We start from the raw sequence: 24,660 nt of genomic DNA, 5'->3' as shown, positions 1-24,660 counted from the left end.
AGCTCTAGCATGCTTTCACTCACATAGATGTTGTAGTTCTAGACAACTGACTGCTTATCCACAAAAGACTAGAATTGGTGTCAGACCTCCAAACTCGAGTTTATACTTCTCCTACAAATACATCCTAACTTTAGTACTTCTAATTGTTGCAACTTGGCTAAGAAACCTCTCACAATGGCAGATGCCATTCATTCCCTAGTCCACAATCCATAAAGGAACATGGGGTCTTCTAGCAGACCTAAGCACTGAACAATACCTGCAATAGCCTAGGACTAACTTGCTTTCTTTCCTTTCCCCTACTAAATAAGGACCACAATTTTGCTACATCATTTCCTCAGTATCAAATGAATACCCTAAGGTCATTAGAAGGATACAGACATAAGATAAATTCCTGAATTATAGTCCTTCATTCTACAAGATCTTACAAACCTCTGAAAAGACCACTAATACTATTCTGAGATCAAGAGAGAGAACAAATGATGCTCCAAATGCTACCTGAAGACCCTACCTCCAATGCCAAGGCATTCCTCACTGGTGGGAGCAGCCATAAAGGACTCATGTGTAGGGTGAAGTAATTTAGTGATACTTCTAGCTTTGAGGCGGGGGGGGGGGGGGGGAGGGGGGGAGGATCAAATTCAATGGAGTAGCAAATTTCCCAAGATGACAAAGTATATTGACCTGGCCATGGTCAATGGATTGTCACCTATTCTGCACTCTTGATAAGTCAAGAGACTAGGGACTCTTAGAAAGTGAATATGCATCTGACAGTACATGTGCTTTATCATGCCACATTCTAAGACCTACTACAAGTACCTGAACACTGACAACTGTATTGTTTCTTCCTGTTTACCAACATGCATGAGCCAATAGGCAAGAAATGTGGCAGGGCTGGAAGCTACAGTGTACCTGAACACACAGAACATCCGTTTTCAGAGACCATATACTATTTCTGGAATACTAGATCTGTTGATAGTAATGAGGTCTGAACCTCAGGCATGGAATTATTTCTCTTTAAAATTAATTCCTTATTCAACAGGTTCTAGTTTGCATTTTGGACCATGCTGGTTAAAATTAAAATACTACAGGAAGCAACCTACAACTTTAGGGTTTTAGGCAGAAAAATTGCCAGAAAATTGCCATCACAGAAATCTCCAAACTGATTTTTAAAAGGAAACCCTATCTTCTAAAATGAAACTGTGGATACCAAGCAATACTTTATTGATCCAGATGTATATTCTCCACTTTTCATACTTTTACAAAGAAACAGATAAGGGCAAATGGTAGCACAGTTTCACTTAGCATCTAAGACCTATTCTTCCTGCGTGTATATTCTTGCACACAACATACCAGTGAATCAGTTTGAGTCATTCTGTTATGGAATGTGAGCACGTGAATAAAGTCATCTCCATTCTAGAAGATCTAGCAAGACACTTTCAGGTGTAGACATCTAATCCCCATACAGGGAGACCAGAAGGAAACCCATCCTCATTTACCTAGCACAGAATCCTATCTCTGGCAAAGAAAGTCAGACTCCACCCTGCCCCCAAGCTGTGGGATCTGATTATAAATTTGGGCTAGAGACGAGGCTTTGTGGCCCATTGGGAAGGTTTCCAGAGTTTCCAGGTGAAAGTTCCTGACAGGATGATGGAGGTTGTTTACAACAACCGCCTGGGCAAGAAAGTCCGCATTAAGTGCAACACCGATGACACCATCGGAGACCTGAAAGAGCTCATCGCTGCCCAAACTGACACCTGAGGGAACAAGGTTGTTCTGAAGAAATGGTACACCATTTTCAAGGACGATGTGTCTCTGGCCGACTATGAAATCCATGATGGCCTGAGGCTGGAACTTTACTACCAGTAGAGAAAAGCTTCTTCCCATGTCCTTTTTCCATCCCCAACCTGACCTCTCCCATTAATATGAATGCTTGTTTTGGAAAACTCACATGAGGAAAGATTTAGATGCTGATGAAGAAAACACCAAAACCAAAAAAGAAAAGAAAAAAATACCAAAAATCTTTGGTCACCTTGGTAGATACAGGTTAGTAGGTGAGATGAAATCTATTGCTGTGATTCTAATGTTTCCTGCAGAGCATATTTATAGTCATTGTCAGAGTGGTTTTGATTTTTTTGTTGTTGTTGTTGGTCATGGGGCCTGAACTCTGGGCCTGGGCACTGTCCCTCAGCTCTTCAGCTCAAGGCTAGTGCTCTACCATTTGAACTATAGCACCACTTCTGGCTTCTTCTGCTTAACGTGGTGCTGAGGAACTGAACCCAAGGCCTCATGCATGCAAGGCAATCACTCTACCACTGAGCCACTTTCCCAGTCCCTGTTTTGATTTTTTATAACTATTGTTTTGCATAAAAATATGTTATTTTAAATGTCATATTTTATGTTCTGTGGTTTGTATTAATATGTAAAATGTATCATATATCTTCTTAAAGAATATTTTAACCCACAAAATGCTGAACTTAGATGAAAATATATTGATATGATTGTACATTAAAAAAAAACTTTGGCAAAGTACTAGGATATAAAATCAATCCACACACAGTAGCCTCCATATTCACTAACAGAAAGAAGATGGAACCTGAATTCAGGAGAGAAAGTTTATTTGCTGTACTCTTCCTTCCAAGAAATAAAAGACCTAGAAATCAAATTGTAATCTCCATACCTTTATCTGACTTAGAATTAATTGACAGTTTCATCTACATTTTCATTATCTGCGTCTTTATATGACAGTGTGTGGAACCATTTGAGTTTTCTCTTAACTACAGATTTCTAGGTATCTCCAGAATTCCAAAATCTGATCAGATCTCTGACCCCTCAGTATCTATCATAGTCAATACCTGTCTCCAAGTGTACAAGTGCTCATGAATCCAGGAGCACTTCCATACAGGCATGAGATGCTGTCACTTAGTTAACTTGCACCTGATCCCTCTTTTATCCTGATTCTTGGTAATTTAGTCATAGGATTTATTTCTACAGGCTTTCCCACTTTGACACCTGACAGAAAGAACTCATAGGTATCAATGACATCCTGAAGGTTTTCCAGTCAGTCTTCACTGTTCTCTTCCCTGAATGGAGTTTTTAACTAGTATCCCTTGGGTAAACCTGATCTGAACTCTGCTGAATCCCCACATACTATTCTATATTCCACATACAGTTTGTCCACATAATCCACATACACTCAATCCTGCAAAATTCTTATTCCTACTTCCTGGCAAAAGTGAATTCTTCTTGAATGCCATCAAGAGGCATTTTTTTTTCCTGAAGGAAAAAATATGGGTAATCAATTGATAGTATGAGCCTCAAGCAAGCTAGCAGGTATCGTTATAAGAAGTTCAACCTTAAGAACAAAGTTGAAGCATGAGAACCTAGGAGACTTCAATATCAGCATTTTTAATACCTGGCCAGAATTCAGAACCAGGAGTTTCATGCTGTAATTCAAGATACATTTCATCTAGTATTGCATCAACACTTAAATATCTTCAGTAGCATACATCCAAATTAGACATTAAGTTGAAGATCTATGTGATGTTTTTTTACTCCAAAATAGCAAAGGGAGATGTTATATGGATCCTGTCATCATCATCCAACATCCTTTGGTGCTAGAGTGAGTACACCCTGTTTTATAATTTCTGCCCTTGCTTAATGAAAAGTTTTGTTATCCAGACAAGAATACACCATTCAAGAGATACAAAGTGGAATCCATATAATGTCTGGAGTTGTCATCTTGTCATTTATACAATAAATCAATAAGGAAAGTCAATCTAATGGCAGATTTGATGCTAATTACCCTAATCATGAGCAAGTACATTTCTATTATATAAGGAAGGAGTATATCTAGCCATGCAGGATTTATAGAATGTCCCAGAACCAAACAATGGCTGGAAGAGAAGCTTTGAAGTACAGTTATCCTAGCAATCGTGATCCAACAAAAGCGATAGAACAGGTGCTCAAAATCTTGATGAATCGCTTTCATGGATATGGCCCAGTAGTAGAGTACTTAGGCTTGTGTCCTTAGTTTGATTCCCAGTACCAAAAGTACTGCTTTGGGACCCATCTTTCCTAACCCATTCTCTTCCTGTGAACACTGCCTCCATCCAGTGGTCTACACGCTACAAATTCTTCTAGTCCATCTTACTCATTCTCTTAAACCAGGAATTCTTCTCAAAAGCTTCCCCAGTTATTCCAAGTCATTCCATTTTCTAACACATGGGGCAGTGTCATTCTTTCTGATGGAAGCATAAGAATTCCATTGTGTGTGTGTGTGTACCACATTTTCATTTTTTAGTATTTTTATTGTAAAGGTATTATACAGAGGGGTTACAGTTACATGAGTAAGGTAATGAGTACATTTCCTATTGAGCATTTTATCCCCTCCTTTGTTTTTCCCCTACTATCCCTTCCCTCCATAAATCCCCAACTCCTCCCGCTGCCCCGAAGTTGTAAAGTTTGTTTTCAATGTAGGGTTTGTATGTCTCATCGTTACAAGGGGTCAATCTGTATCCTTGTTTCAGCAAATTAGAACTTATATATACAAGATGCAGGGTGCTGGAATCAAATACAGTGACAATAGGGGTTATACCACGGGGGAAGAACATACAAAAGAAACAAAAAAAATTACATAGTACATTTAAAACAACAGTGACAAGAAAAATCATCTTTAGTAAATAAGACAGACCCAATAGGTCCCATGGATTCCCTCATTTGCAATAATTAGTATAGGTCTAAGATAATTTTATCAGATGAGCAGAAAAACTCAAAAGCTATGTACATATGACCATATAAGATGATGCTAAGTGAAATGAACCCCAAGATATGGACACAAGAGGTCTTTCTTTGTTGTTGTTGCTTTTAATATACTATCTGATTTTTTCTGTTTCCTTTATATGCTCTTCTCCCTATAGGATATCCTCTGTTGCCACTGTACTTGATTTTGGTACCCTGCATCTTGTATATACATTTGTCTAATTTGGGGAAGGGAAATAACAAAACGCTGAAACAATGACAGGGTGACCAATTACAACAAGGCTACCCACACGACAGTATATTGGAAGTGAACTTTACAACTTGGGGGTGGGGGGAATGAGGGGGTTGTGGGAAGTGAGGGAAGTGGGAGAGGGAAGAGATAGTGGGAAAACAACAAGGGAAGGGGTAACAATGCTTGACAACAAATGTACTTATTGCCTTAGTCATGTAACTCTAACCCCTCTGGACAGCATCTTTACATTAAAATTTTTAAAAATTTAATAAAAGCTTCCCCATTTAATCACAATGCATCTCAAGTGACTCAGGAACAGCTTTGCTATTTGACCGAGTGCTGCCATCTGCTGGCCAATATATTAATCTCAGTCCCCACATGTCTATTCCCGCCATTCATTTTGATTCTGCCACCAACACTGTCAGTCAGGAAGAGAATGGTACTCAGGACCATCAGTATTTTGTAGGGTAAATGAAAAACAGCTCATAGTTAGGTACTTCAATTTTGGTCACTTTCATATTGTAGAGACGGAAATCATCCCTGCTACAGAGAAAGATTACCTCCAATGCTCTATTTTGACTAATCTGGTCCAATAGAGCATGTAAAGGAGTCTACAAAAAAAGTGTACCTTTTAAACATAGACTTGCCTTTGCAAGAATTTTCCAGACTGATTTTTCTCAGTTGGGTTATGGATACAGCTCCTGCATTTGAGAAGCATGTGTTGTGCAAGGAAGCTGAATACAGAGCAGCACATTATTATTATTATTATTATTATTATTATTATTATTATTATTATTATTATTATTATTATTTTGTCAGCCGTGGGGCTTGAACTCTGAGCTTGGGCACTGTCCCTTAGCTCTTCAGCTCAAGGAGAGCTCTCTACTGCTTGAGCCACAGCGCCACTTCCAGTTTTCTAGTGGTTTATTGGAGATAAGAGTCTCAGGGACTTTCCTGCCCGGGCTGGCTTTGAACTGTGCTCCTCAGATCTCAGTCTTCTGAGTAGCTAGGATTACAGGCGTGAGCCACTGGTGCCTGGCTAGAACAGCACATTATTGACCCACATATAGATTCTTCTTCCCCTGCAAACTAAACAGAAATAGATTCTCCTATTTCTACCAAAAGGTCTATATCTCATGTATCTGTCCTTAATCACCTCTGCAACACAGGACTAGAGCAGTTCAAGCCTAAGATTAGAAAACACAGCTCTACCACAGGATAACATCAGTTCTCCATAGCATCAGGAACGTCTTACTGGAAGTTCTCCCCTATGCCAGGACCCTTCTAAAAATAAAGCAGACATGCTTAAGCTGCATGGTGCTTCCACTCTCATAGATGTAGTGCCCAACAATTTGGCAGCCAATCCACAAAAGGCTAGAACAAGTAGAAGAAATATGATTTTCACCTTTTCCTACAAGTGCATCTTAACCTTAGTATTCCTCCTTGTCCCCTACTGGCCAAGAAACCAATCTGTCACACTGGCAGATGCCATTCACTCCACATTCACCAATTGTTGAAGGAATATGGGGTCTCTAGCCAACTAAGCACTACTGAGCAAATCCTGCAATAGCTCAGGACCAACTTGCTTTCTTTAATTCTTCCTAGTATATGAGAACCACACTTTTGCTTTATCATTTCCTCAATGCAAATGATCATCTGAAGGCCTTGGAAGGAGAGACACATAAGACATGTTCCTGAACTACAGTCCTTCATTCCACAGGACCTTACAGGCCTCTGTAAAGACCACTAATACTGTTCTGAGATTAAAAGGGTGAGATCAAATGTTGTCCAATGCTACCTGAAGACTCTGCTTCCAAATTCCAGGGATTACTCCCTGGAAGAGGCAACTATGAAAATATGCCCTCAGGGCTCATGTGTAGGATAAAGTAATTAACTAATAATTCTTGGAGAATCAAACTCAGCACCAAGCAAGTATGAGGCCTTGAGTTTAACTGCCAACATTATAAAATAAATGACTGGAGTATGGTGGTTCACCTTTACGATCTATGCTCCTTGGAAAGAACAGATTGGAAGGACTGTGGTTCAAAGCAAACCCAGGCAAAAATTCATGAGACCTTCTCAACCAATAAAAAGCTGGGCATGAGTGGGAATGTGGCTAAGTGATAGATTGCTTGCCTAGCATGCATGAAGACCTGGGTCCAATTCCTCAGTACCACATAAACAGAAAAAGCCAGAAGTGGCACTGTGGCTCAAGTGGTACAGTGTGAGCTTTGAGCAAAAGAAGCTCAGGGACAGTGCTGAGGCCCTGAGTTCAAGCTCCAAGACTAGCAGGAAGAAGAAGACGAAGACGAAGGAGGAGGAGGAGAAGGAGGAGGAGGAGGAGGAGGAGGAGGAGGAGAGAAAGAAAGAAAGGAAGGAAGGAAGGAAGGAAGGAAGGAAGGAAGGAAGGAAGGAAGGAAGGAAGGAGAAAGAAAGAAATGAAAAAAAATTGGGTATAAGCCAGGAGCCACTGGCTCATACCTATGATTCTAGCTACTCAGAAAGTTGAGAAGTGAGGATCATGGTTTGAAGCCAGCCTGGGTAGAAAAGTCCTGAGACTTTTTGCTCAAGGACACCACTAGAGCCACTCTCCACTTCAGGCTTTAAAATTATTTTATTTTTTTATTTGCCAATCCTGGGGCTTGAACTAGGGGCCTAGCCACTGTCCCTGAATTTTTTGCTCAAGGCTAGCACTCTACCATTGAGCCACAGCACCACTTCCAGCTTTTTCTGTGTATGTGGTACTGAGGAATCAAACCCAGGGTTTCATGAATTCTAGGGAAGCACTCTACCACTAAGCCACATTCCCAGCCTACTTTAGGCTTTTTGGTTGGTTAATTGGATACAAGCTTCACAAGAATTACTTTCCTCACTTGGCTTCGAACCACAATCCTCAGATCAGAGCTTTCTGAGTAGCTAGGATAACAGATAGGTGTGAATCATTAGTACCTGGTTAATTTTTATTTATTTTATTTTTTTCGTTCCAGTTATGGCACTTGAACTCAGGATCTGGGTGTTCTGGTGCTGTGCAAAGATTTATTTATTTGGTTTTTGTCAGTTGTGGGGCTTGAACTCTGGGCTTGGGCAATGTCTCTGCACTCTTCAGCTCAAGACAAGAGCTCTACCACTTGAGCCACAGCTCCACTTCCACTTCTGGTGGTTAATTGGAGATAAGAGTCTCATGCACTTTCCTGCCCTGGCTGACTTTGAACTGCACTCCTCAGATCTCAGCCTCCTGAGAAGCTAGGATATAGGCGAGAGCCACCTGTGCCTGGCCATTTTATTATTTTTCCCTTAAAGCTAGCATTCTACCACTTGAGCCACAGCTCCACTTCCAGCTCTTTGGAGATAAAGGGTCACAGGGACTTTCCTACTGGGGCTAGCCTTGAACCATGATTCTAGATTTCAGCCTCCTTAGTAGCTACAATTACAGGCATGAGGTACCAGCACCAGACCTTTTAATTATTATTATTATTTTTTTAATGCTCATACTGGGGCTTGATTCTAGGACCTGGGTTTTTTCACTCATCTGGCATTCTACCACAGCTCCACTTCAGTCTTTTTTGGGGGCAGTTAGTTGGAGATAGGTTTCATAGGTATTCCTTCCCTGCTCTGGCTTCAAACCACAATCCTCAGATATCAGCTTCCTGAGTAACTAGGATTACAGATGTAAGCTATAGGCCCTAAGTTTGCAACTCCATTTTAGGAAAGTATCCAAGGCAGACTAAGAAGGTATTTCAGTGAAAACATAATGAAATTCGTCATTCCTTGCCCTCCTCCACCCTGTGAATTACTATATGCCAAGCAGGCATTAAGCATGGTTACTGTAAGGTTTGCACAGGGACACCTCCCTACCTCTTGGCTATGTTTCTGCCCAGTATCTGTTACCTAGGTAACTGGCAGACCTAGAAGCAGTCACCTTCCCCTCCTGCTAGGTCACATCCTGGGCCACCTCTGGTCACATGCCTCCCATCTGACCTTAGGAGGGTCCCAGACCCTGAGGTCACATCCAGATCCCGTGTGTTCACACCTTTCCCCCACCTGGCCACACCTCTTCCTGTCCCTGGCCTAGATAAGTTCCTGCCCAGGGGTGGATGCCCATTCCTTTTTCAGCCATGCCACTACACCATACACAGCCTGAATAGTAAGGTGTTCTCTTTATCGGCTATCCAATGAAACCTACCTATTTAATAAACCTTATAGTTACCTGCTTTAAGACATAGAAGTCAAGACCAGTCTCCAACATAACACTGTCCCATACCAGCCACTACCATGTTTACCCCTGTAATCCCGGAGTAATTCCTTCACCAAAACAAGATTTTACCAGCTCAGCCACAGGTACTTAATTTTTTTTACAAAGTAAATACATTTACTTTTTAAATCTTTAAATAGTGGTACAAAGGGGTTTCAATTCAGCATGTCAATTCATGTGTATAGTGGATCTTTTTTTTGATACAAGTTCTCCCTGTGATCCTCCGGCCTCAGCCTCCTGAGTGCTGGTGGGGTGACAAGCATGAGTCTCTACCCATGATGCTGGCTCCTCTTAACCTTAGTTCTAATCTTTATTAGAATAGAATGAGGGCTGGGAAGTTGGCTCAGTGGTAGAGCGCTTGCCTTGCATGCCTGAGGCCCTGGGTTCAATTCCTCAGTACCACATAAGCAAAAGGAAAAAAGCCAGAAGTGGTGCTGTGGCTCAAGTGGTAGAGCTCTAGCCTTGAGCTGAAGAGCTGAGCTGAGGGACAGCATCCAGGCCCAGAGTTCAGGCCCCACGACTGCCCCCCCCCCAAAAAAAAAGAATCTCATAGAATAGAATGAAACTTTATTCAGGGTAACTTTTCTTCTTACAACTCCCAGGATGATTTCATATCCCCCATTGAAAATTAGAAGGCATTTCCCTGTAGAAACTTAAAACCAACTAAGGGTAGTGATGGATGGAGACTTCAAAAGATTCTGCTTGGGGCTACCTTAGGCTTTTTTGTTGGTTAATGGCTGGTCTCAAGGACTTTTCTGCCCTGGCTGGCTTTGACTCGAGATCCTCAGATCTCAGCCTCGGGAGCAGCTAGAATTGCAGGCTCGAGCCGGCGCATTCAGAACAGCTCTAGTCTGCACTTCGCAGGGAGTGAAGGCAAGCTTTTGTTGCTGGTTTATATGTGTGCGGCCCCGCCCCCTTAATGATCTCCAGGCCGGCGGATTGGGCGCGACTCCCTCCCTCCCACCTCCGTCCCCGCCCACCCCAGCGCGCCCCCAGCCCCGAGGGCCGCCCGAGGGGCGGGGCGCGCCTAGCATCTCGCGCGCGAGCAATGGAGGGGGCGTGGCCGCGAGCGCACGTGGGCGCTGGAGGGGGCGTGTCCGGCGGGCGTTGGCAGAGGCGGGAGCCGAGAGCCGGTTGCGCAGCGCGGCGACTCCCCGCGTGGAGTCTGACTGAGCCCCGCCAAGGCCCGGGGCCTGAGACCCGAGTGGCGCCGGCGGTTGGCACCGGCAGGCAGGGGCGGCGGTTTGAGCTGACCGTCTTGTATGTCCTGGGCCTTAACGGTCCCTGACGGCCCCGGGCCTAACTTTTCTCCCCTCTCCGGAAACTCCAGCAACGAAGACGGAGCAGGAGCGGCGGCGCAGGCCCGAGCGCCGCAGGGAGCTGAGGACGGCCGGTGAGGCGCGCGCGCGCGGGCCCGGGGGCCGCGGGGAGGGGAGGGCGCGGAAGGACGCGGCGCGGGGCGCTGTCCGGGGCTGTTTTGCCGACGCAGCGGCTGCGGCGGGGGCTGCCGCGCCCGGCGGGGCCGGGGGCTGGGCCGGGGGGCGCCGGCGCGGAGCGGCCCGTCTCCGGGCCCCCGCCTCAGCCGAGGCCGCCGCCGCCGCCCGTGCGCGGGCCGCACGCGTCTCCCGATCGCGATCTCGGAGGCCGAGCGCGGAGCTGCTCGAGGTCCCGGTCCTGAGACCGGCTCGTGGTCCCGGGGGCCCCGGTCCCCGCGCGTTGAGTCCCGCTCCGGGGCGCGGGCGGAGCCCCCGCGGACTGGACAGGGATGGGCGCGGCCGGCCGGCCGGCGCCCCGAGGTGCCCCACTTGTGGGCCGGCGGAGTCGGGGGGCCGGGGAGGAGCGACGCGACGGCGCGGGGCGGCCCCTCGAGCGGTGGCGAGGGCGTGCGGGGAGCGGCCGGGCGGAGAGGACGCGGGCGCGCCCGGGCTCCGAAGGCGGCTTCGTGCCGGGAAGTGGCCGCGTGCCCGTTCAGCTCGGAACGCCGCCGCCGGGGCCGGCGCGGCGGCGGGGCTCGGAGGGATGGCGTGCTGCTCGGGGGCCCTCAGGCTGGAGGGAAAACCGAACCTCGCGCGCAGGGCGGCGGCCCGGGAGGGGTGGGGGCGCCCGGGACGCGGGTGTCCGGGCGGCGGTCGGAGCCCCGGGCCGGGCGGCGGCGGGACGGCGGCCCCGCGGTCTGATGGCATCGGCTCACGCTGTTGGTGCGCGTTACTTCACGGGCTCGCGTCTGTTCGTGAGTGAAAAGCGTTGCCTTGCGTGTGCTCGGCTGTTCTGTGTTTGGCGCCTTCCCCTACTTTTCTTCTTCTGATTTGCAAGAGGACACCGAGTCTGGGAGGCAGCGTCTCTTCGCCCGCGAAGTAACTTAGCTAAGACAAAACACCCAACTTGTTTTCAAGAAGGTGGTCTCGTAATGGCTTCCTCTAGCCAAGAGGCCAAGTGGAACACAGTGCCGAAGTTGCAGATTGCCCTGTTGAATTCCAGTACGATGTAATTGAGGGTGTTAGGGAAAAAATACCACTTTCACGTGAGACATTTGCATCATCAGTGGGTCTTTATTTTGCATTGTAAATTTGAGAGGTGAAGTGCTTTTCACAGTCGCTTTGTTCTTTTGGAGGTAGTTGAGTTGGTTGAGTTCTTAAGAAATTGAACTGAATTAACCAATTCTTAAGAGATTTCCTTCCAGACTGCTTGCTTTACTTACTATAGGCAAAGAATTGTTTGTGGATTCCTGGGCTTTCTGGTTCCTATCACTATTGAAGGGCAAGAATGGGAGGACTGTTTATTACTCTGGTATTACATTACAATTTTCTTATTAGTATAAAAATAAAGATTGGCTCCCACACACTTGAAAAATATTTTGATTACTTGCAAAACAATGGTAGACCAACCTGAGAATTGAATTATGTCAAACAAGTGGTGAAAGGTTTTTTTGTAGATGAGGATTTGTTTTGAGTGTTTTCAGTAAAGAGAATTGAGAATTAACATCTCTCTCTCTGTCAGTCATCTATCTAATTCTGGGGCATGAACTCAGGGCACTGTTCCTCAACAGTTTTTGCTCAAGGCTGGCACACTTATTAAGGTGAGTGCCATTCTGGCTTTTTGGTGGTTAATGAAGATTGCCCACGTGTGCATCTTCCAGTTCTGGGTCTTCAAAGGATTGAGCATTGTTCCTGAGTTTCTTTTGTTCAAGGCTAGTGCTCTAGCCCTTAAGGTACATCTCTATTCTGTTCTTTTTGGTAGTTTAGTGGAGATGAGAGTCTCACAGACTTTACTGCCCAGAATGGCTTCAAATTGCCATCTTTATATCTCAGGCTCCTGAGTAGCATTATAGGTGTGAGTCAGCAGCACCCAGTTTATATATTGCTTTTTAAATTATTATTATAATTATTGTTATTTATTTTTCCAGTCCTGGGACTTGAACTCAGGGTGAGCCACTGTCCCTAAGCTTCTTTTGCTCAGGGCTAGCACTCTACCACTTGAGCCACAGTGCCACTTCTGGCTTTTTCTGTTAATGTGGTAGTGAGGAATCAAACCCAGGGTTTCATGCATGCTAGGCAAGGACTCTACCACTAGGCCACATTCCCAGCCTTATATATTGCTTTTTAAGGCACAGTCGTGCTATATATATATATATATATATATATATATATATATAGCACACACTCCAGGCTAGCCTGGATGTTGATCATGCTTAATCTTGAGTACTGACATTAGAAGCCCTACACCATACACCACATGAATGTATCCAAAGTTTGTTGTTAGTAGTTAATGAGTATCATTGAATTTTAGAGATTATGTTCAAAAAATGGTTGTTTTTGGTCATGAGGAGCCTGAATGATGCTTTCATTTTCCTCTTAGAGTTGGTTTTAACAGGTGCTCTTTTGTTTGTTCTTTATTCAGAATGCAATTATGGCTACCCAAGTGATGGGCCAGTCTTCTGGAGGAGGAGGTTTGTTCACCAACAGTGGCAACATGGGCATGGCCTTAACTAACGACATGTATGACTTGCATGACCTCTCCAATGCTGAGCTGGCGGCCCCTCAGCTTATCTTGTTAGCCAATGTCATCTTAACTGGGGAAGTCAATGGCAGCTGCTGTGATTATCTGGTTGGAGAAGAGAGACAGATGGCAGAATTGATGCCTGTTGGCGATAACAACTTTTCAGATAGTGATGGAAAAGGATTTGAAGAATCTGTTGTAATGAAAAGTGAAGCTGATGGGTTAGGAAGCATGGAACTGAGAAGTATGGAGTTCACTGATGCAGACCCACAGCTTGTCTTTGTGGCCTCATCAGTTGTCCCCAAAGTCTGCAGCTCCACTAAAGATCTTCCTCCTGAAACATCTGGAGCAAAGGACAAATGCAAGAACTCAAAGGACAAACCCTTTCTCTGTAAGCCATGCCAGTGTGAACCAGAATCTGAGAAGCAGTTTATGTATCATATCAGAGTTCACAGTGCCAAGAAGTTTTTTTGTGGAAGAAAGTGCAGAGAAGCAAGCCAAAGCCAGGGAATCTTGTTCTTCCACTTCGGAAGAGGGAGATTTCTCGAAGGGCCATTTGTTGTGACTGCTGTGGCTATAATACCAATCAATATGATCGCTATACTGCACTCTTTAAACATCACACTCAGACTTGGGATAATGAGCGTGTCTACAAGTGCATCATTTGTACTTAGATGACAGTAAATGAGTACCACTGGAGGAAACACTTAAACCATTTCCTAAGGGAAGTGTACTTAATGTGGTAAATGCAGCTACTTTTCCAACAGAAAAATCGATTATGTGCACCATGTTTGGACTCATACAGGTAAGGGACGCTTTTTAGTCCATTAAGTTCTTTCTCACTTCTGATTGCTGGTCAGCTTTCTTAAATAATGCTTGAAAGAGTCTAGATTCCATTACTTGCTATTGTGGTGATATTGGACCTCCTTGTGCTCCATTTTCTTAATGGAGTAGTGAGAGTCCAAAAATAAGTTTAGCAGTAATTTCAGACATAACTATGAGGAAAACATTTGTCATCTGTTACTGGAAAGTAAGTGTTAGATCCTGCACCAAGGCAAGATAACAGTAAGAATTATTAAGGGATCAGGCCACCCTGACCAGTCCAGGAATTTGGGCAGTCTCTTCCTCCGACTGTCCAGAAAACATTTAGTACAAGACATAATTCAGCATTCCTGTGGTTAGCCCCACTTATCCAGCCAATGATGTATGATTTAACTTATCCTGTAACTGCTAAGCTAGAAAGTCCCTGCCCTTACTGGAGATGATCATACCCCTAACCAATGAGCTTGAGACATCCTTCCCCCTGCTACATACTCAATAAAAACCCTTCTGGACAAGGGATAGGGGCTCATAATTTCCAACCTGCTGCGTGCATTTAATGGAGCCCTCAGACTTTAAAACTTGACTTGTGGCATAATCTCTTAAGTGGAACAACTTATCTTTCTTTTCAAACCATAGAAATGTGAGAAGTTAGTTTGAAAAGATGAGTGGAATTACCACCAGCAAAGCCAGTTTCCTAAGAAAACACACTAAAACAATATGAAAAATTTGGAGTGCTTGGCTAGAAAGTGTAAGGCCCAGAGTTCAAACATCAGTTCTGCCAAAAACAAATAGCAAAAAACCCCTCCAAACAAGAAAAAATGATTAAAAATTTCAGACTGACCCAGAACAAAAGAGAAGACCCAAATATAATGATCAGGAATGAGAAGGACTATTTCCAAAACACTACAGGGATTAAAAGGGTAAATGAGCAAAATAAGCTAATTGTCCTAGGTCAAGGATTCAGTTCCAGTGCGTGTGTTCCCAGACTTCTGAGTATTATTCACTATCCACCATTTTCTTTCTCTCTCTCATTATTTTTGGTGCTAGTATGGGGCTTGAACTCTGGGCCTGGGTGTTAATCTCTGAGCTTTTTCACTTAACTCTAGCACTTTACCATTTGAGCCTCAGCTCCGTTGGTAGTTTTTTGATAGTTAATTGGAAATAAGAGTCTCAGGGATTTTCCTCCCTGGACTGGCTATGAACTGTGATCCTCAGATCTCAGCCTCCTGAGAAGCTACAATTACAAGGTTTTATTTATTTATTTATTTATTTATTTATTTATTTATTTATTTATTTATTTGTTAGTGGCAGTCCTAGGCATTGATCTCAGGTTCTGGATGCTGTCCTGAGAGTTTGTGCTCAATGCTAGTGCTTTGCCACTTGAGCCAGAGCTCCAGTTCTGGCTTTTGGGAGATGAGAATTTCATGGACTTCCTTACCTTGACTGTCTTAGAATAATGAGCTCAGTCTGCTGAGTAGTTAGGATTATAGGTATGAGCTACTCATGCCTCCTGAGCCAGGATTGTTTTTATTCTAAGTGTGCAGTCAATCTCCACCCTGATTATTATCCTAACAGTTATCCTTTTTCAAATTTTAATTATTTTAAATTTTGTTAAAGGTGATGTACAGTGTAATTACAATTATGTGAGTACATACTCTTCTATAGTATCTTCCTTTCCCTTACTCTCTCCCAGTTCCTCATTCCTCCACCCATGAGTTGTATAGTGTATTAGTGTCCAATGAACTCCTCTGCTGCACTTCTTCACTTGAGTTATATACTCTCCCCCATCCTCCCAAAAGATTATAAATGTGAATACACCATATACATAAAGGAAATAAGACAGAACCATCAAAACATTAATTTTTTTTTAAAAAGAGAGATCTCTTGTTTCCATGTCTTGGAGTTCATTTCAGTGTATATGCGTATGTGTGTGAATAAATGTATGTTTATATATATATATGTATACACACACACACACACACACACACCCCTAATTTTATGTGAATATAAGAGGCACAATAACAGTTATCCTTTATTCTCTTTTTTCTAACTAATGGGTTGCAAAAAGTTAATCATCTAACATTACCTGAAGAGTTTACAGTTTTTCTTTTTTCCAGAGACGACTTCTTCAGCAAATTTAGAATAGGTTTTGTATTTGTGGGGTTTTTTTGATAGGAAGATTGAACCCTGGGCTTATATTGGCCTTGAATTTTGCCTCATCCTTCCTTTCTCCCCTCTCCCAAATAGTGGGGAAGCTGGGATTATAGATGTGTGCTAACACACCTATCTTAATTTAGAATTGTGTGTGTGTGTGTGTGTGTGTGTGTGCGTGCGTGCGTGTGCGCGTGTGTGTGTGTGCATGTGTGCGTGTGTGTGTGTGTGCGCGCGCGCGCCAGTCCTAGAGCTTGAACTCAGGGTTTAAAGGTGATATTTGCTCATGGCTGGCACTCTTAACAAATTTGAGCCCCAGTTCTATCCAGCTTTAATGCTGGTTAATTGGAGATAGAGTCCCCTGGCCTTTTCTGCCCAGACTAACTTCAGGCTTCCATCCTCAGAAGAGTAAGTAGGATTATAGGTGAGCCTCCCTTGCCTTGCTAGAATAGTTTTGACTTGACACAGATGAGTGTTTTAGTTATGTTGTGATATGAGCCAGGCTGGTCTCTCAATACCTGGTGTGATAGAGGAATTTTCCAGTTTTTGTGAGAGGGAAAGATACTTATTACATTTTTGTTTGTGTTTCTAGCCACCCTGTTATTGGAAGTAAAGATTCTGAGTACACCTTGCTAGGACCTGGGGAGTGATCATGCATTGGAGGTCTTAGGGATCTAAGAAAGGGTTAAAGGATACAGTAATATAGTAGTAGTAGTAGTAGTAGTGGTGGTGGTGGTGGTGATGATTGGGTGCGTATGGATGGATGAACTCTTTATTTGTGTTTTTCGTGTTAGTGTGGGGCCTTGAACTCAGGGTCTCACACTCTTCCCATTTCTCTTCATTTGCCCTTTTGGATCTCCCCTGCCCCATGGCAATGGAGCATGGCCTTGTCTGTGGAAGGCAGGTGTTCTGCGGCTTACAAATTTAGATTTGGAGAGGAGGTGTATTTTGATGACCACTACACTGTGTTGTATGGTAGAATGTACCAGTTTTCCAGTAGGGCTAAAATACTTTCAATAATAAATTGAGCCTTTGATTTAGGAACATTTTTAGGAGGAAAGGAAAATGGAGAGTGTGCTTGCTATTTATTTATTTATTTTTTGCTTGAACTCTGGGCCTGGGTGCTGTCCCTGATTCCTTTTGCTCAAGGCTAGTGCTGTACCATTTGAACCACAGTGCCAGTGCCACTTCCACTTTTTTCTTTGATAATTGGAGAAAGAGTCTCATGGACTTTGTTGCCTGGGCTGGCTTTGAACTGCAGTCCTCAGATCTTAAGCCTTCTGCATAGTTAGGATGATAGGTGTGAGCTGCTGGTGCCTGGCTGCTTTTTTTTTTTTTTTTTTTAAAAGTATTGTTGTACAGAGTGGTTACCATTTTACTATATCAGTAACACATTTGCTTTTCTTTTAGATAATGTCACCCCTAATGGATTTTCTTTGTCTTTTGTTTTGTTTTGTGCTGGTCCTGGGGCTTGGACTCCAGCACCATCCTTGAGCTTTTCTGCTAAGACTAATACTCAACCACTGGAACCACAGCTCCACTTTGGCTTTTTGGTGGCTAATTGGAGATAATAGTCCTACACTTTTCTGCCTAGGCTGGCTTTTAGCCTCTTGATTAGCTGGCATTACAGGTGTGAGCCACTGGTGCCTGTTTTGTTTTTTTCCCTTGGTGGTGGTGGTTTGTTTTGAGACAAAAATCTCTTTCTATGTGGCACAGACTGGACTAGAACCCAGTCCTTTTACCTCAGCCTCCCAATGCTGGGATTACACATGTATAAAATAACAGATCTAGCTTCTTGGTGTGTTATTTCTTTTCATTTAATTCATTTATTTTGGTATGTTTCTTTTTTTTTTTCTTATTAACATCAGCTAATAAGGGGAATTCATTGTAGCAAGTCAGTGTATATATATTCTGCATCTATTTGTGCGTGTGTGTGTGTGTGCGTGTGCGCGCGCGCGCACACGCGTGTGCTCAATACTCCTGAGGCTTGAACTTAGGGTCTGAGCGCTCTCCCTTGAACTTTTTTGCTCAAGGCTAGTTAGTGCTCTACCACCCACTTCTAGCTTTTTGGTGGTTAATTGTAGATAAGAGTCTCATGGAAGGCTGGGAAGGTGGCTCAGTGGTAGAGTGCTTGCCTTGCATGCATGAGCCCCTGGGTTCGATTGCTCAGTACTACATAAGCAGAAAAAGCTGGGAGTGGTCCTGTGGCTCAAGTGGTAGAGTGCTAGCCTTGAGCTGAAGAGCTGCAGGACAGTGCTCAGGCCCAGAATTCAGGCCCCATGACCAACCAAAAAAATTTTTTTTTTCCATGGGTTTTCCTGAGTAGCTCAGAGCTACTCAGCCTCCTGAGTAGTTAGGATTAAAGGCGTGCGCCACTGGGCATCATTTAATAAATACTTGTTGATTATAATCAACCCCTCAGTTATTCTTTGGAGTGTTAGGAATAACATTTCTAGTTTTTTCCTGGATATGGCCACTTTCTTACTGATGATAATACTTTTTTTGTTCGCTTGTTTTTGTTGGTCATAGGGCCTGAACTCAGGGCCTGGGTGCCATCCTTCAGCTTTTTTGCTCAAGGTTAGTACTCTACCACTTTGAACCACAGCTCCACTTTGGTTTTATGGTAGTTTATTGAAGATAAGAGTCCCCTGACTTCCTTGCTCAGGCTGGGTTTGAATTGTGATCTTCACAATTCAGCCTCTTGAGTATCTAGGATTACAGGAGAGAGCTACTAGTGATGGGCCTTACTGGTAACATTTTAAAGATAGCATTGTCTAGCAATAGTAACTAAAAAAAAAAGTAGTTTTTCAATTGTAGCTTTCTTAACCCACAGTGGGAATCCACAAAATTCCATTTAGTTCTCTCACAAACTGAAGGTGCTTTGGCCTCCTACTAGGTAATTACTGTCAATTCTTTGTGTGGGATACACCAAGGTAATTGCCTTTCTTCCTTCCTGAGGATGTTGCTAGAGCTCTACTTCAGAGAGTACCTTTTTAGCCATACTCACCAGCTGTACCAAGTAGTTTTCCGAGGGCTGAAGAAAATCCCTATGCTTTAGTCTCCCTCAGTCTACAACAATGACCATTTACACAGTGCTTTTGGAATTACATTTCTTTTTACCCTAAGCTGGATTTCTCAGGAGAAATTCTGATAGAGTCCTCAGTCTGTTTCTAGGAATTTTAACACAGAACATTTGGTTTATTCACCTACTAATTCCATTTTTATCATGTACTGGCAACCCCTCTAACATCTAGAAACACTAAATGTAAGTTAGGACTCCTTTGTCTTTTATATAGATTGTGTACACAAGAAAGTAGAACAGAATGGGACAGTGCTACTCCTCACTGTGAGCACTGATGTGGCCCTCTTTGCCTTTCTTACTCCTGGGAACCAGGGCACCAGCAGCATGTCTACAACTCAGGGAGTTGACCCTTCTTCCCCAATTACATTTCATAGGAATTTTAACAAAAAGTCATCTACAAAATGTGCTATTTTCCTACTCCTGCTTTAAAAATACATCAGGTACTTCAAAACATCTCAGAAGTACTTAGCACAGATGTACACAGATCGATGGCAGTCATTGGAAAATGTCTTTGCCAGTCCCCCTTCTTTTTGTGGGTCCTCTGTTCACATCCTCCAAGCCATGGAACAAACACAGATGAGTGTGACTCCAGCTAGAGGTGTCACCTAGAGATGGTCTTAACACCACCATTCAAAGTCACTTCCAGAGGACATGTCTGTGGTTTTTAAAAAGAAATGAGCATTGGGCTGGGAATGTGGCTTAGTGATAGAGCACTCACCTAACATGCATGAAACCCTGGGTTCGATTCCTCAGTACCACATAAGGAGAAAAAGCAGGAAGTGGTGCTGTGCCTCAAGAGGTAGAGTGCTAGCCTTGGGCAAAAGAAACTCAGGGACAGTGCCCAAGCCCTGAGTTCAAGCCCCAGGACTGGCCAAAAAAAAAAAAAAAAAAGAAAGGAAGAAAGAAAAGCCACACCAAAAAATTAAAAAAAAAAAAAGTGAGCATTGAAAAATGTGGTTATTTTACTTCTACTATCTTATCTATGTGCAGCTTCTTCACATCTGGAATGTTCTGATGGTTCAAGAATGGTCTTTTGAAAGGTTCAGGGAAGTTGAGAGCAGGTTTTTCCTATTATATATGCAGGCCTACAAGTGGCAAGTCAGTTAGCAGTCAGTGAGCATGTGTGGTTGTCACTTAAATGCTTTTGTGGGGATGCCAACTGTTGTACCCATTGTCATCCTGATTGGTGGATTTTGTGGCCTATATACTGGTGAGCTTCCAAGGCCGCTGCCTTCTCCATCCTCTGTCCTCCATTCCCTGAAGGCTTCTGCCATTCTCACCTTGCTGCACCATGCCATAGCCGTCCAAGAACATGATATCCTTGTATCCTCGCAAGGCCTAGGCCCAGCAAAGTGGAGCTCAGACTCAGAGAGTCCACTGCTACCATCCAGTCATCTCAGTAGGGTGCCGGGATGTAGGAAGTGCCCCAGAGTCTGCTGGACAAAGGCGGTGGGGCTGGCCATCCGGGCCAATGCATGGCCCACACTTCCAGGGGGTGCCCCAGGATGTCAGAGGCCCTGGGAGCAGGGGCATGGGGTGGGTAGACCATGCTCTGTCCCTCACTGCCCTGTATATTAGAAGTATATGACTGTTTTTGATTTTACAGGGCACCACAACTAAGCGTTTGCCTCTGAGTCTCAAGAAAATTGGGACTTGAACTTTTGAGCAATACTGAAACAGTGGAACTATACGAACCTTTGGTTAAGAAGTGAATACGTTCTGCATTGGGATAAACATGAGAGTGTTGGGGGGCAGGTATAGATGTCTCCTCAGGTTAGATGAGATACATTTTGGTGCAGATGAAATCAAAGGGGGAAAGAAAGACTACTGCCTTTGCCTCCATCCCTCCCTCTTTTTGCCTTCTCTTTCTTCCCCTGCCTCTATCCCTTTTCCTTTCTTCTGCAATCCCCTCCATGGCATAACTGTCTGAAACAGTGAGTCAGTCAAACCTGACCTACCTTAAGCTGTTTTACAGCAATGAAAAACTCATGAGCACAGTTTCATTGCTTTATCCTGTCACATAAACTCTAGAATCTTCTACAAAGTCTGGTGCCTAAGTATTCCTTAGTGTTCTTTGGTTTGTCACAGTTGCCTCATTCCCTTTAGAGCCTTGAACTTGGTCTCCCCTAGGCGGTCTCTGCTCTCGCCTTCACCCCATCTCCATCTTCACTCCATTCTCTCACATAGGCCATTCACTCTCGTGCCCAGGTAAACTTTTTATTTTAGAATTATAATCACAAGTAGAATTTTAGTTATGAATAAAGTTGTAAATAACAGCACATACTACCAGTGAAGGTAAAGGCTGGTAATTAAAATTGCCTAGGAGTACATTTTTTTCTGATGTCTTCATGGAAAATAAAGTTGGAAATTTTGCAGTTCTTAAACATTCTTAAAAGCATCCCAAAGATTGTATAGAAAATACTAATGGTGAAAGTTTAAGCAGTTTGAAGGACAATGGTATCCTGTATCCAACTTGATATAAGCTTATTTCACATCCAAATGAAGATTTCTTAAAAGATGTTTTTGAAGTTGTTTGTTTTAAAAATAGTAAATTATTTTCACTAAAACTGAGATCAGTTTGTAGCCTAATTTTAAGATAAATGTATGTTAGATAAATATAACTAATTTTAAATATAATGAAATATATAACAAATATAAATGAACACAAATATAAAATAATATCAAGTAAAAGATATAAATTAAAAGTTAATATAAATAATTTTAAATGTAAATAACTTTAATAATAATAAATAAACATGGGCACTGGTGGCTCACATCTGTTTTCCTAGGTACTGCGGAGGCTGAGATCTAGGATCAGTGTTCAAAGCGAGTCAAGGGAAAATGGTTTGTGAGACTCCTATCAGATAAATTACCCAGAAAAAGCCAGAAATAGAGCTATGGCTTATGTGGTAGAGCATTAGACTTGAGCAAATGGAGCTCAGGAAAAGCACCCAGCCCCAGAGTTAAAGCCCCATGCCCAGCAAAAATAATAAAAATTGAAAATATAAAAGGAAAAAAATTAAAAATAGAAATATATAAAATACACATACATAATTTTAAATATAGTTTTCCTAATGAAATTAAATATATTCTAAATATAAATATTTAAAATAATTTTAGATAAATATCAAGTAGAAAATTATATTTTGAAGATTTTCATCACAGTTTCCCTCCCCCTCCTCTTCCCTCTCCCCCTTTCCCGCTCTTCCTTTTTCGGATCTACTCATCTATTGTGGGGCATCTGGGCTGTTTCCCTGTCTTGCTGTTGCGCATAGTGCAGCAATGAACATGGATGTGCAGGTGTCTTGATCATATCCCGGCTTGTTCTGGGTGGGTGATATGGCTGGGTTGTAGCAACGATCTCCATTTAGGTTATTTATTTATTTATTTATTTTTTGGGCCTGGGCGCTGTCCCTCAGCTCTTCAGCTCAAGGCTAGCGCTCTACCACTTGAGCCACAGCACCACTTCCAGCTTTTTTCTTTTTGCTTATGTGGTGCTGAGGCATGGAACCCAGGGCTTGATGCATGCAAGGCAAGCGCTCTACCACTGAGCCACCTTCCCAGCTCTCCATTTAGTTTTTTGAGGAACCTCCAGACTTCTTTCCAGAGTGGTTGCACTAGTTTACAATCCCACCAACAGTACAACAGGGTTCCTTTCCCCCCACACTTGTGTTTTGGAATTCATAAGGTTGGCTAATCTAACTCAGCCCAGATGGCTTCTCAGAGTTTTCTTTTGCATTTCCTTTGTGGCCAGGGATGATGAGCATTTCCTTATGTGTTTCTTTGCCATTCTTACTTTTACATGTCTTTAGCTCCTTTGCCCATTTAGTGATTGGTTTATTGGCTTTGGTAGTATTTTTTATTAGCTTTGTTGGCTGTCTTTCTAGTTGGGTAACTATGTCCTTTGCTATGCAGAAACTTTTTACTTTGATGTAGTTCCACTGGTCAAGACTCTTCTATCTGTCATGCCCCTGGGACTATTTCCAAGAAGTTTCTGCATATGCCTAAGAGTTCTAGTGTTTCTCCTACTCCCTCTTGCAGTAATTGCAAAGTATTGAGTCTGACATTGAGGTCTTTGGTCCAGTTTTAGTTGACAATAGTGGTTTGTGATCAACAGAGATCCACTTTTAGTTTCCTGCATTGGGATGTCAAGATTTCCCCAAAACAATTGTTGAATAGACTGTTTTATCCACTGTGTATCTTTGGCTCTGGTATCAAATTTCAAATACTGTTAAGTACATGGTTTCACTTCTGGGCTTAGTTGGATAGAAGATAATAGGTCTGGGTAACTTGCCTGTCATTTTTGGGTCTGCGTTAAAGATGTGAGGAGGTTCAGTCATTGTAAACTGCATATGAGTCCCAGGTGATGACTGGAGGTCCCAACTGGACACATGGCGATAACCACTACTCACTAAGGAGGAGGTGAGCAGCTGATGCTGCTCCTCAGAGAGAGGAAGTGTTTGGGGTCTGACCTCCACCTCAGAGGGGGAGAGTATCCTAAGTTCTATTTCTGGTCAGCAGTCCCATAGAATCTTTGCCAATGATCATCATTTTTGGCCGAAACTGGAGTTCCAGTAGCTGCTTTGTGCAGTGTTCTGTCCACTATGTGGAAACTTTGGAGGGCGGAATGCTTCTGAGAATGCCCATATGGGTTTTCACAGATGATCCTTCTGGGTGGCTGAAACAGAGGCCCAGTAGATAGATGGTCTCCTGGGGACTTGCTCCATTCCCAGTGTTAGGGAACACCGGGTGGTTGTATAGTTGTCAGTGTTGTCAACTCAGGAGCGTGTGTTCAAGTGGCCATCTTCAGTGGCAAACACAATGGGGACTTGAGGTAGGGTGGCTTCTACATCACTAAGCCAGGAGACTGGGCAGATGATCATCCTTTCATGCTGAAATAGGAGCCCTAGAAGATGGTTTGGGAGGTGCTCCATCCACTGTATGGGGACTTGGGAGTGGAGTATTGATCAGAAATCCTGGAGGGTGTGTGCAGATGATCATCCAGGTGACAGAAACAGGAGCCCAATAGGGATCGTCTTTGGTGTGCTTCACTCACTCTAAGAGGACCTGTGAAGGTTAAATATTGGTCAGAAAGCCTGGAGAGTCTGCATAGGTGATGATCCTGTATGGCAGAAACAAGAGCCCCAGTAGATTTTTTGCAAAATACTCTGTCCATATGGGGACTTGGGGCAGTGGGGAAAGGCAATTGTCTATTGATCAAGTAGTTCCGAAGGTCTATGCAGATGCTTATCCTGTTTAGCTGAAACAGGAACCCCAGTAGAAGTTTTGTGAGGTGTATATGGCTGTATATGGGGCACAAGGGGAAGGGGTTGGATATTTATTGAAATCATAAAGGATGTACACAGATGA

At 43.4% G+C, this 24,660-nt stretch overlaps 2 pseudogenes; one reads left to right on the top strand and one right to left on the bottom strand.

Moving 5' to 3' along the window:
- LOC138820873 (UDP-glucuronosyltransferase 2B15-like) overlaps nucleotides 1–24,660 on the bottom strand; it is a 111,579-nt pseudogene that overhangs the window by 26,022 nt on the left and 60,897 nt on the right.
- LOC138820874 (RE1-silencing transcription factor-like) overlaps nucleotides 10,465–24,660 on the top strand; it is a 67,074-nt pseudogene continuing 52,878 nt past the window's right edge.

The sequence above is a fragment of the Dipodomys merriami genome, unplaced genomic scaffold (assembly GCF_024711535.1).
Source record: "Dipodomys merriami isolate MVZ:Mamm:240054 unplaced genomic scaffold, mDipMer1.0.p SCAF_9, whole genome shotgun sequence".
Taxonomy (NCBI): Eukaryota; Metazoa; Chordata; class Mammalia; order Rodentia; family Heteromyidae; genus Dipodomys; species Dipodomys merriami.
Note: the sequence above shows the minus strand (reverse complement) of the source record. Positions and strands in the feature narration are given on the sequence as shown.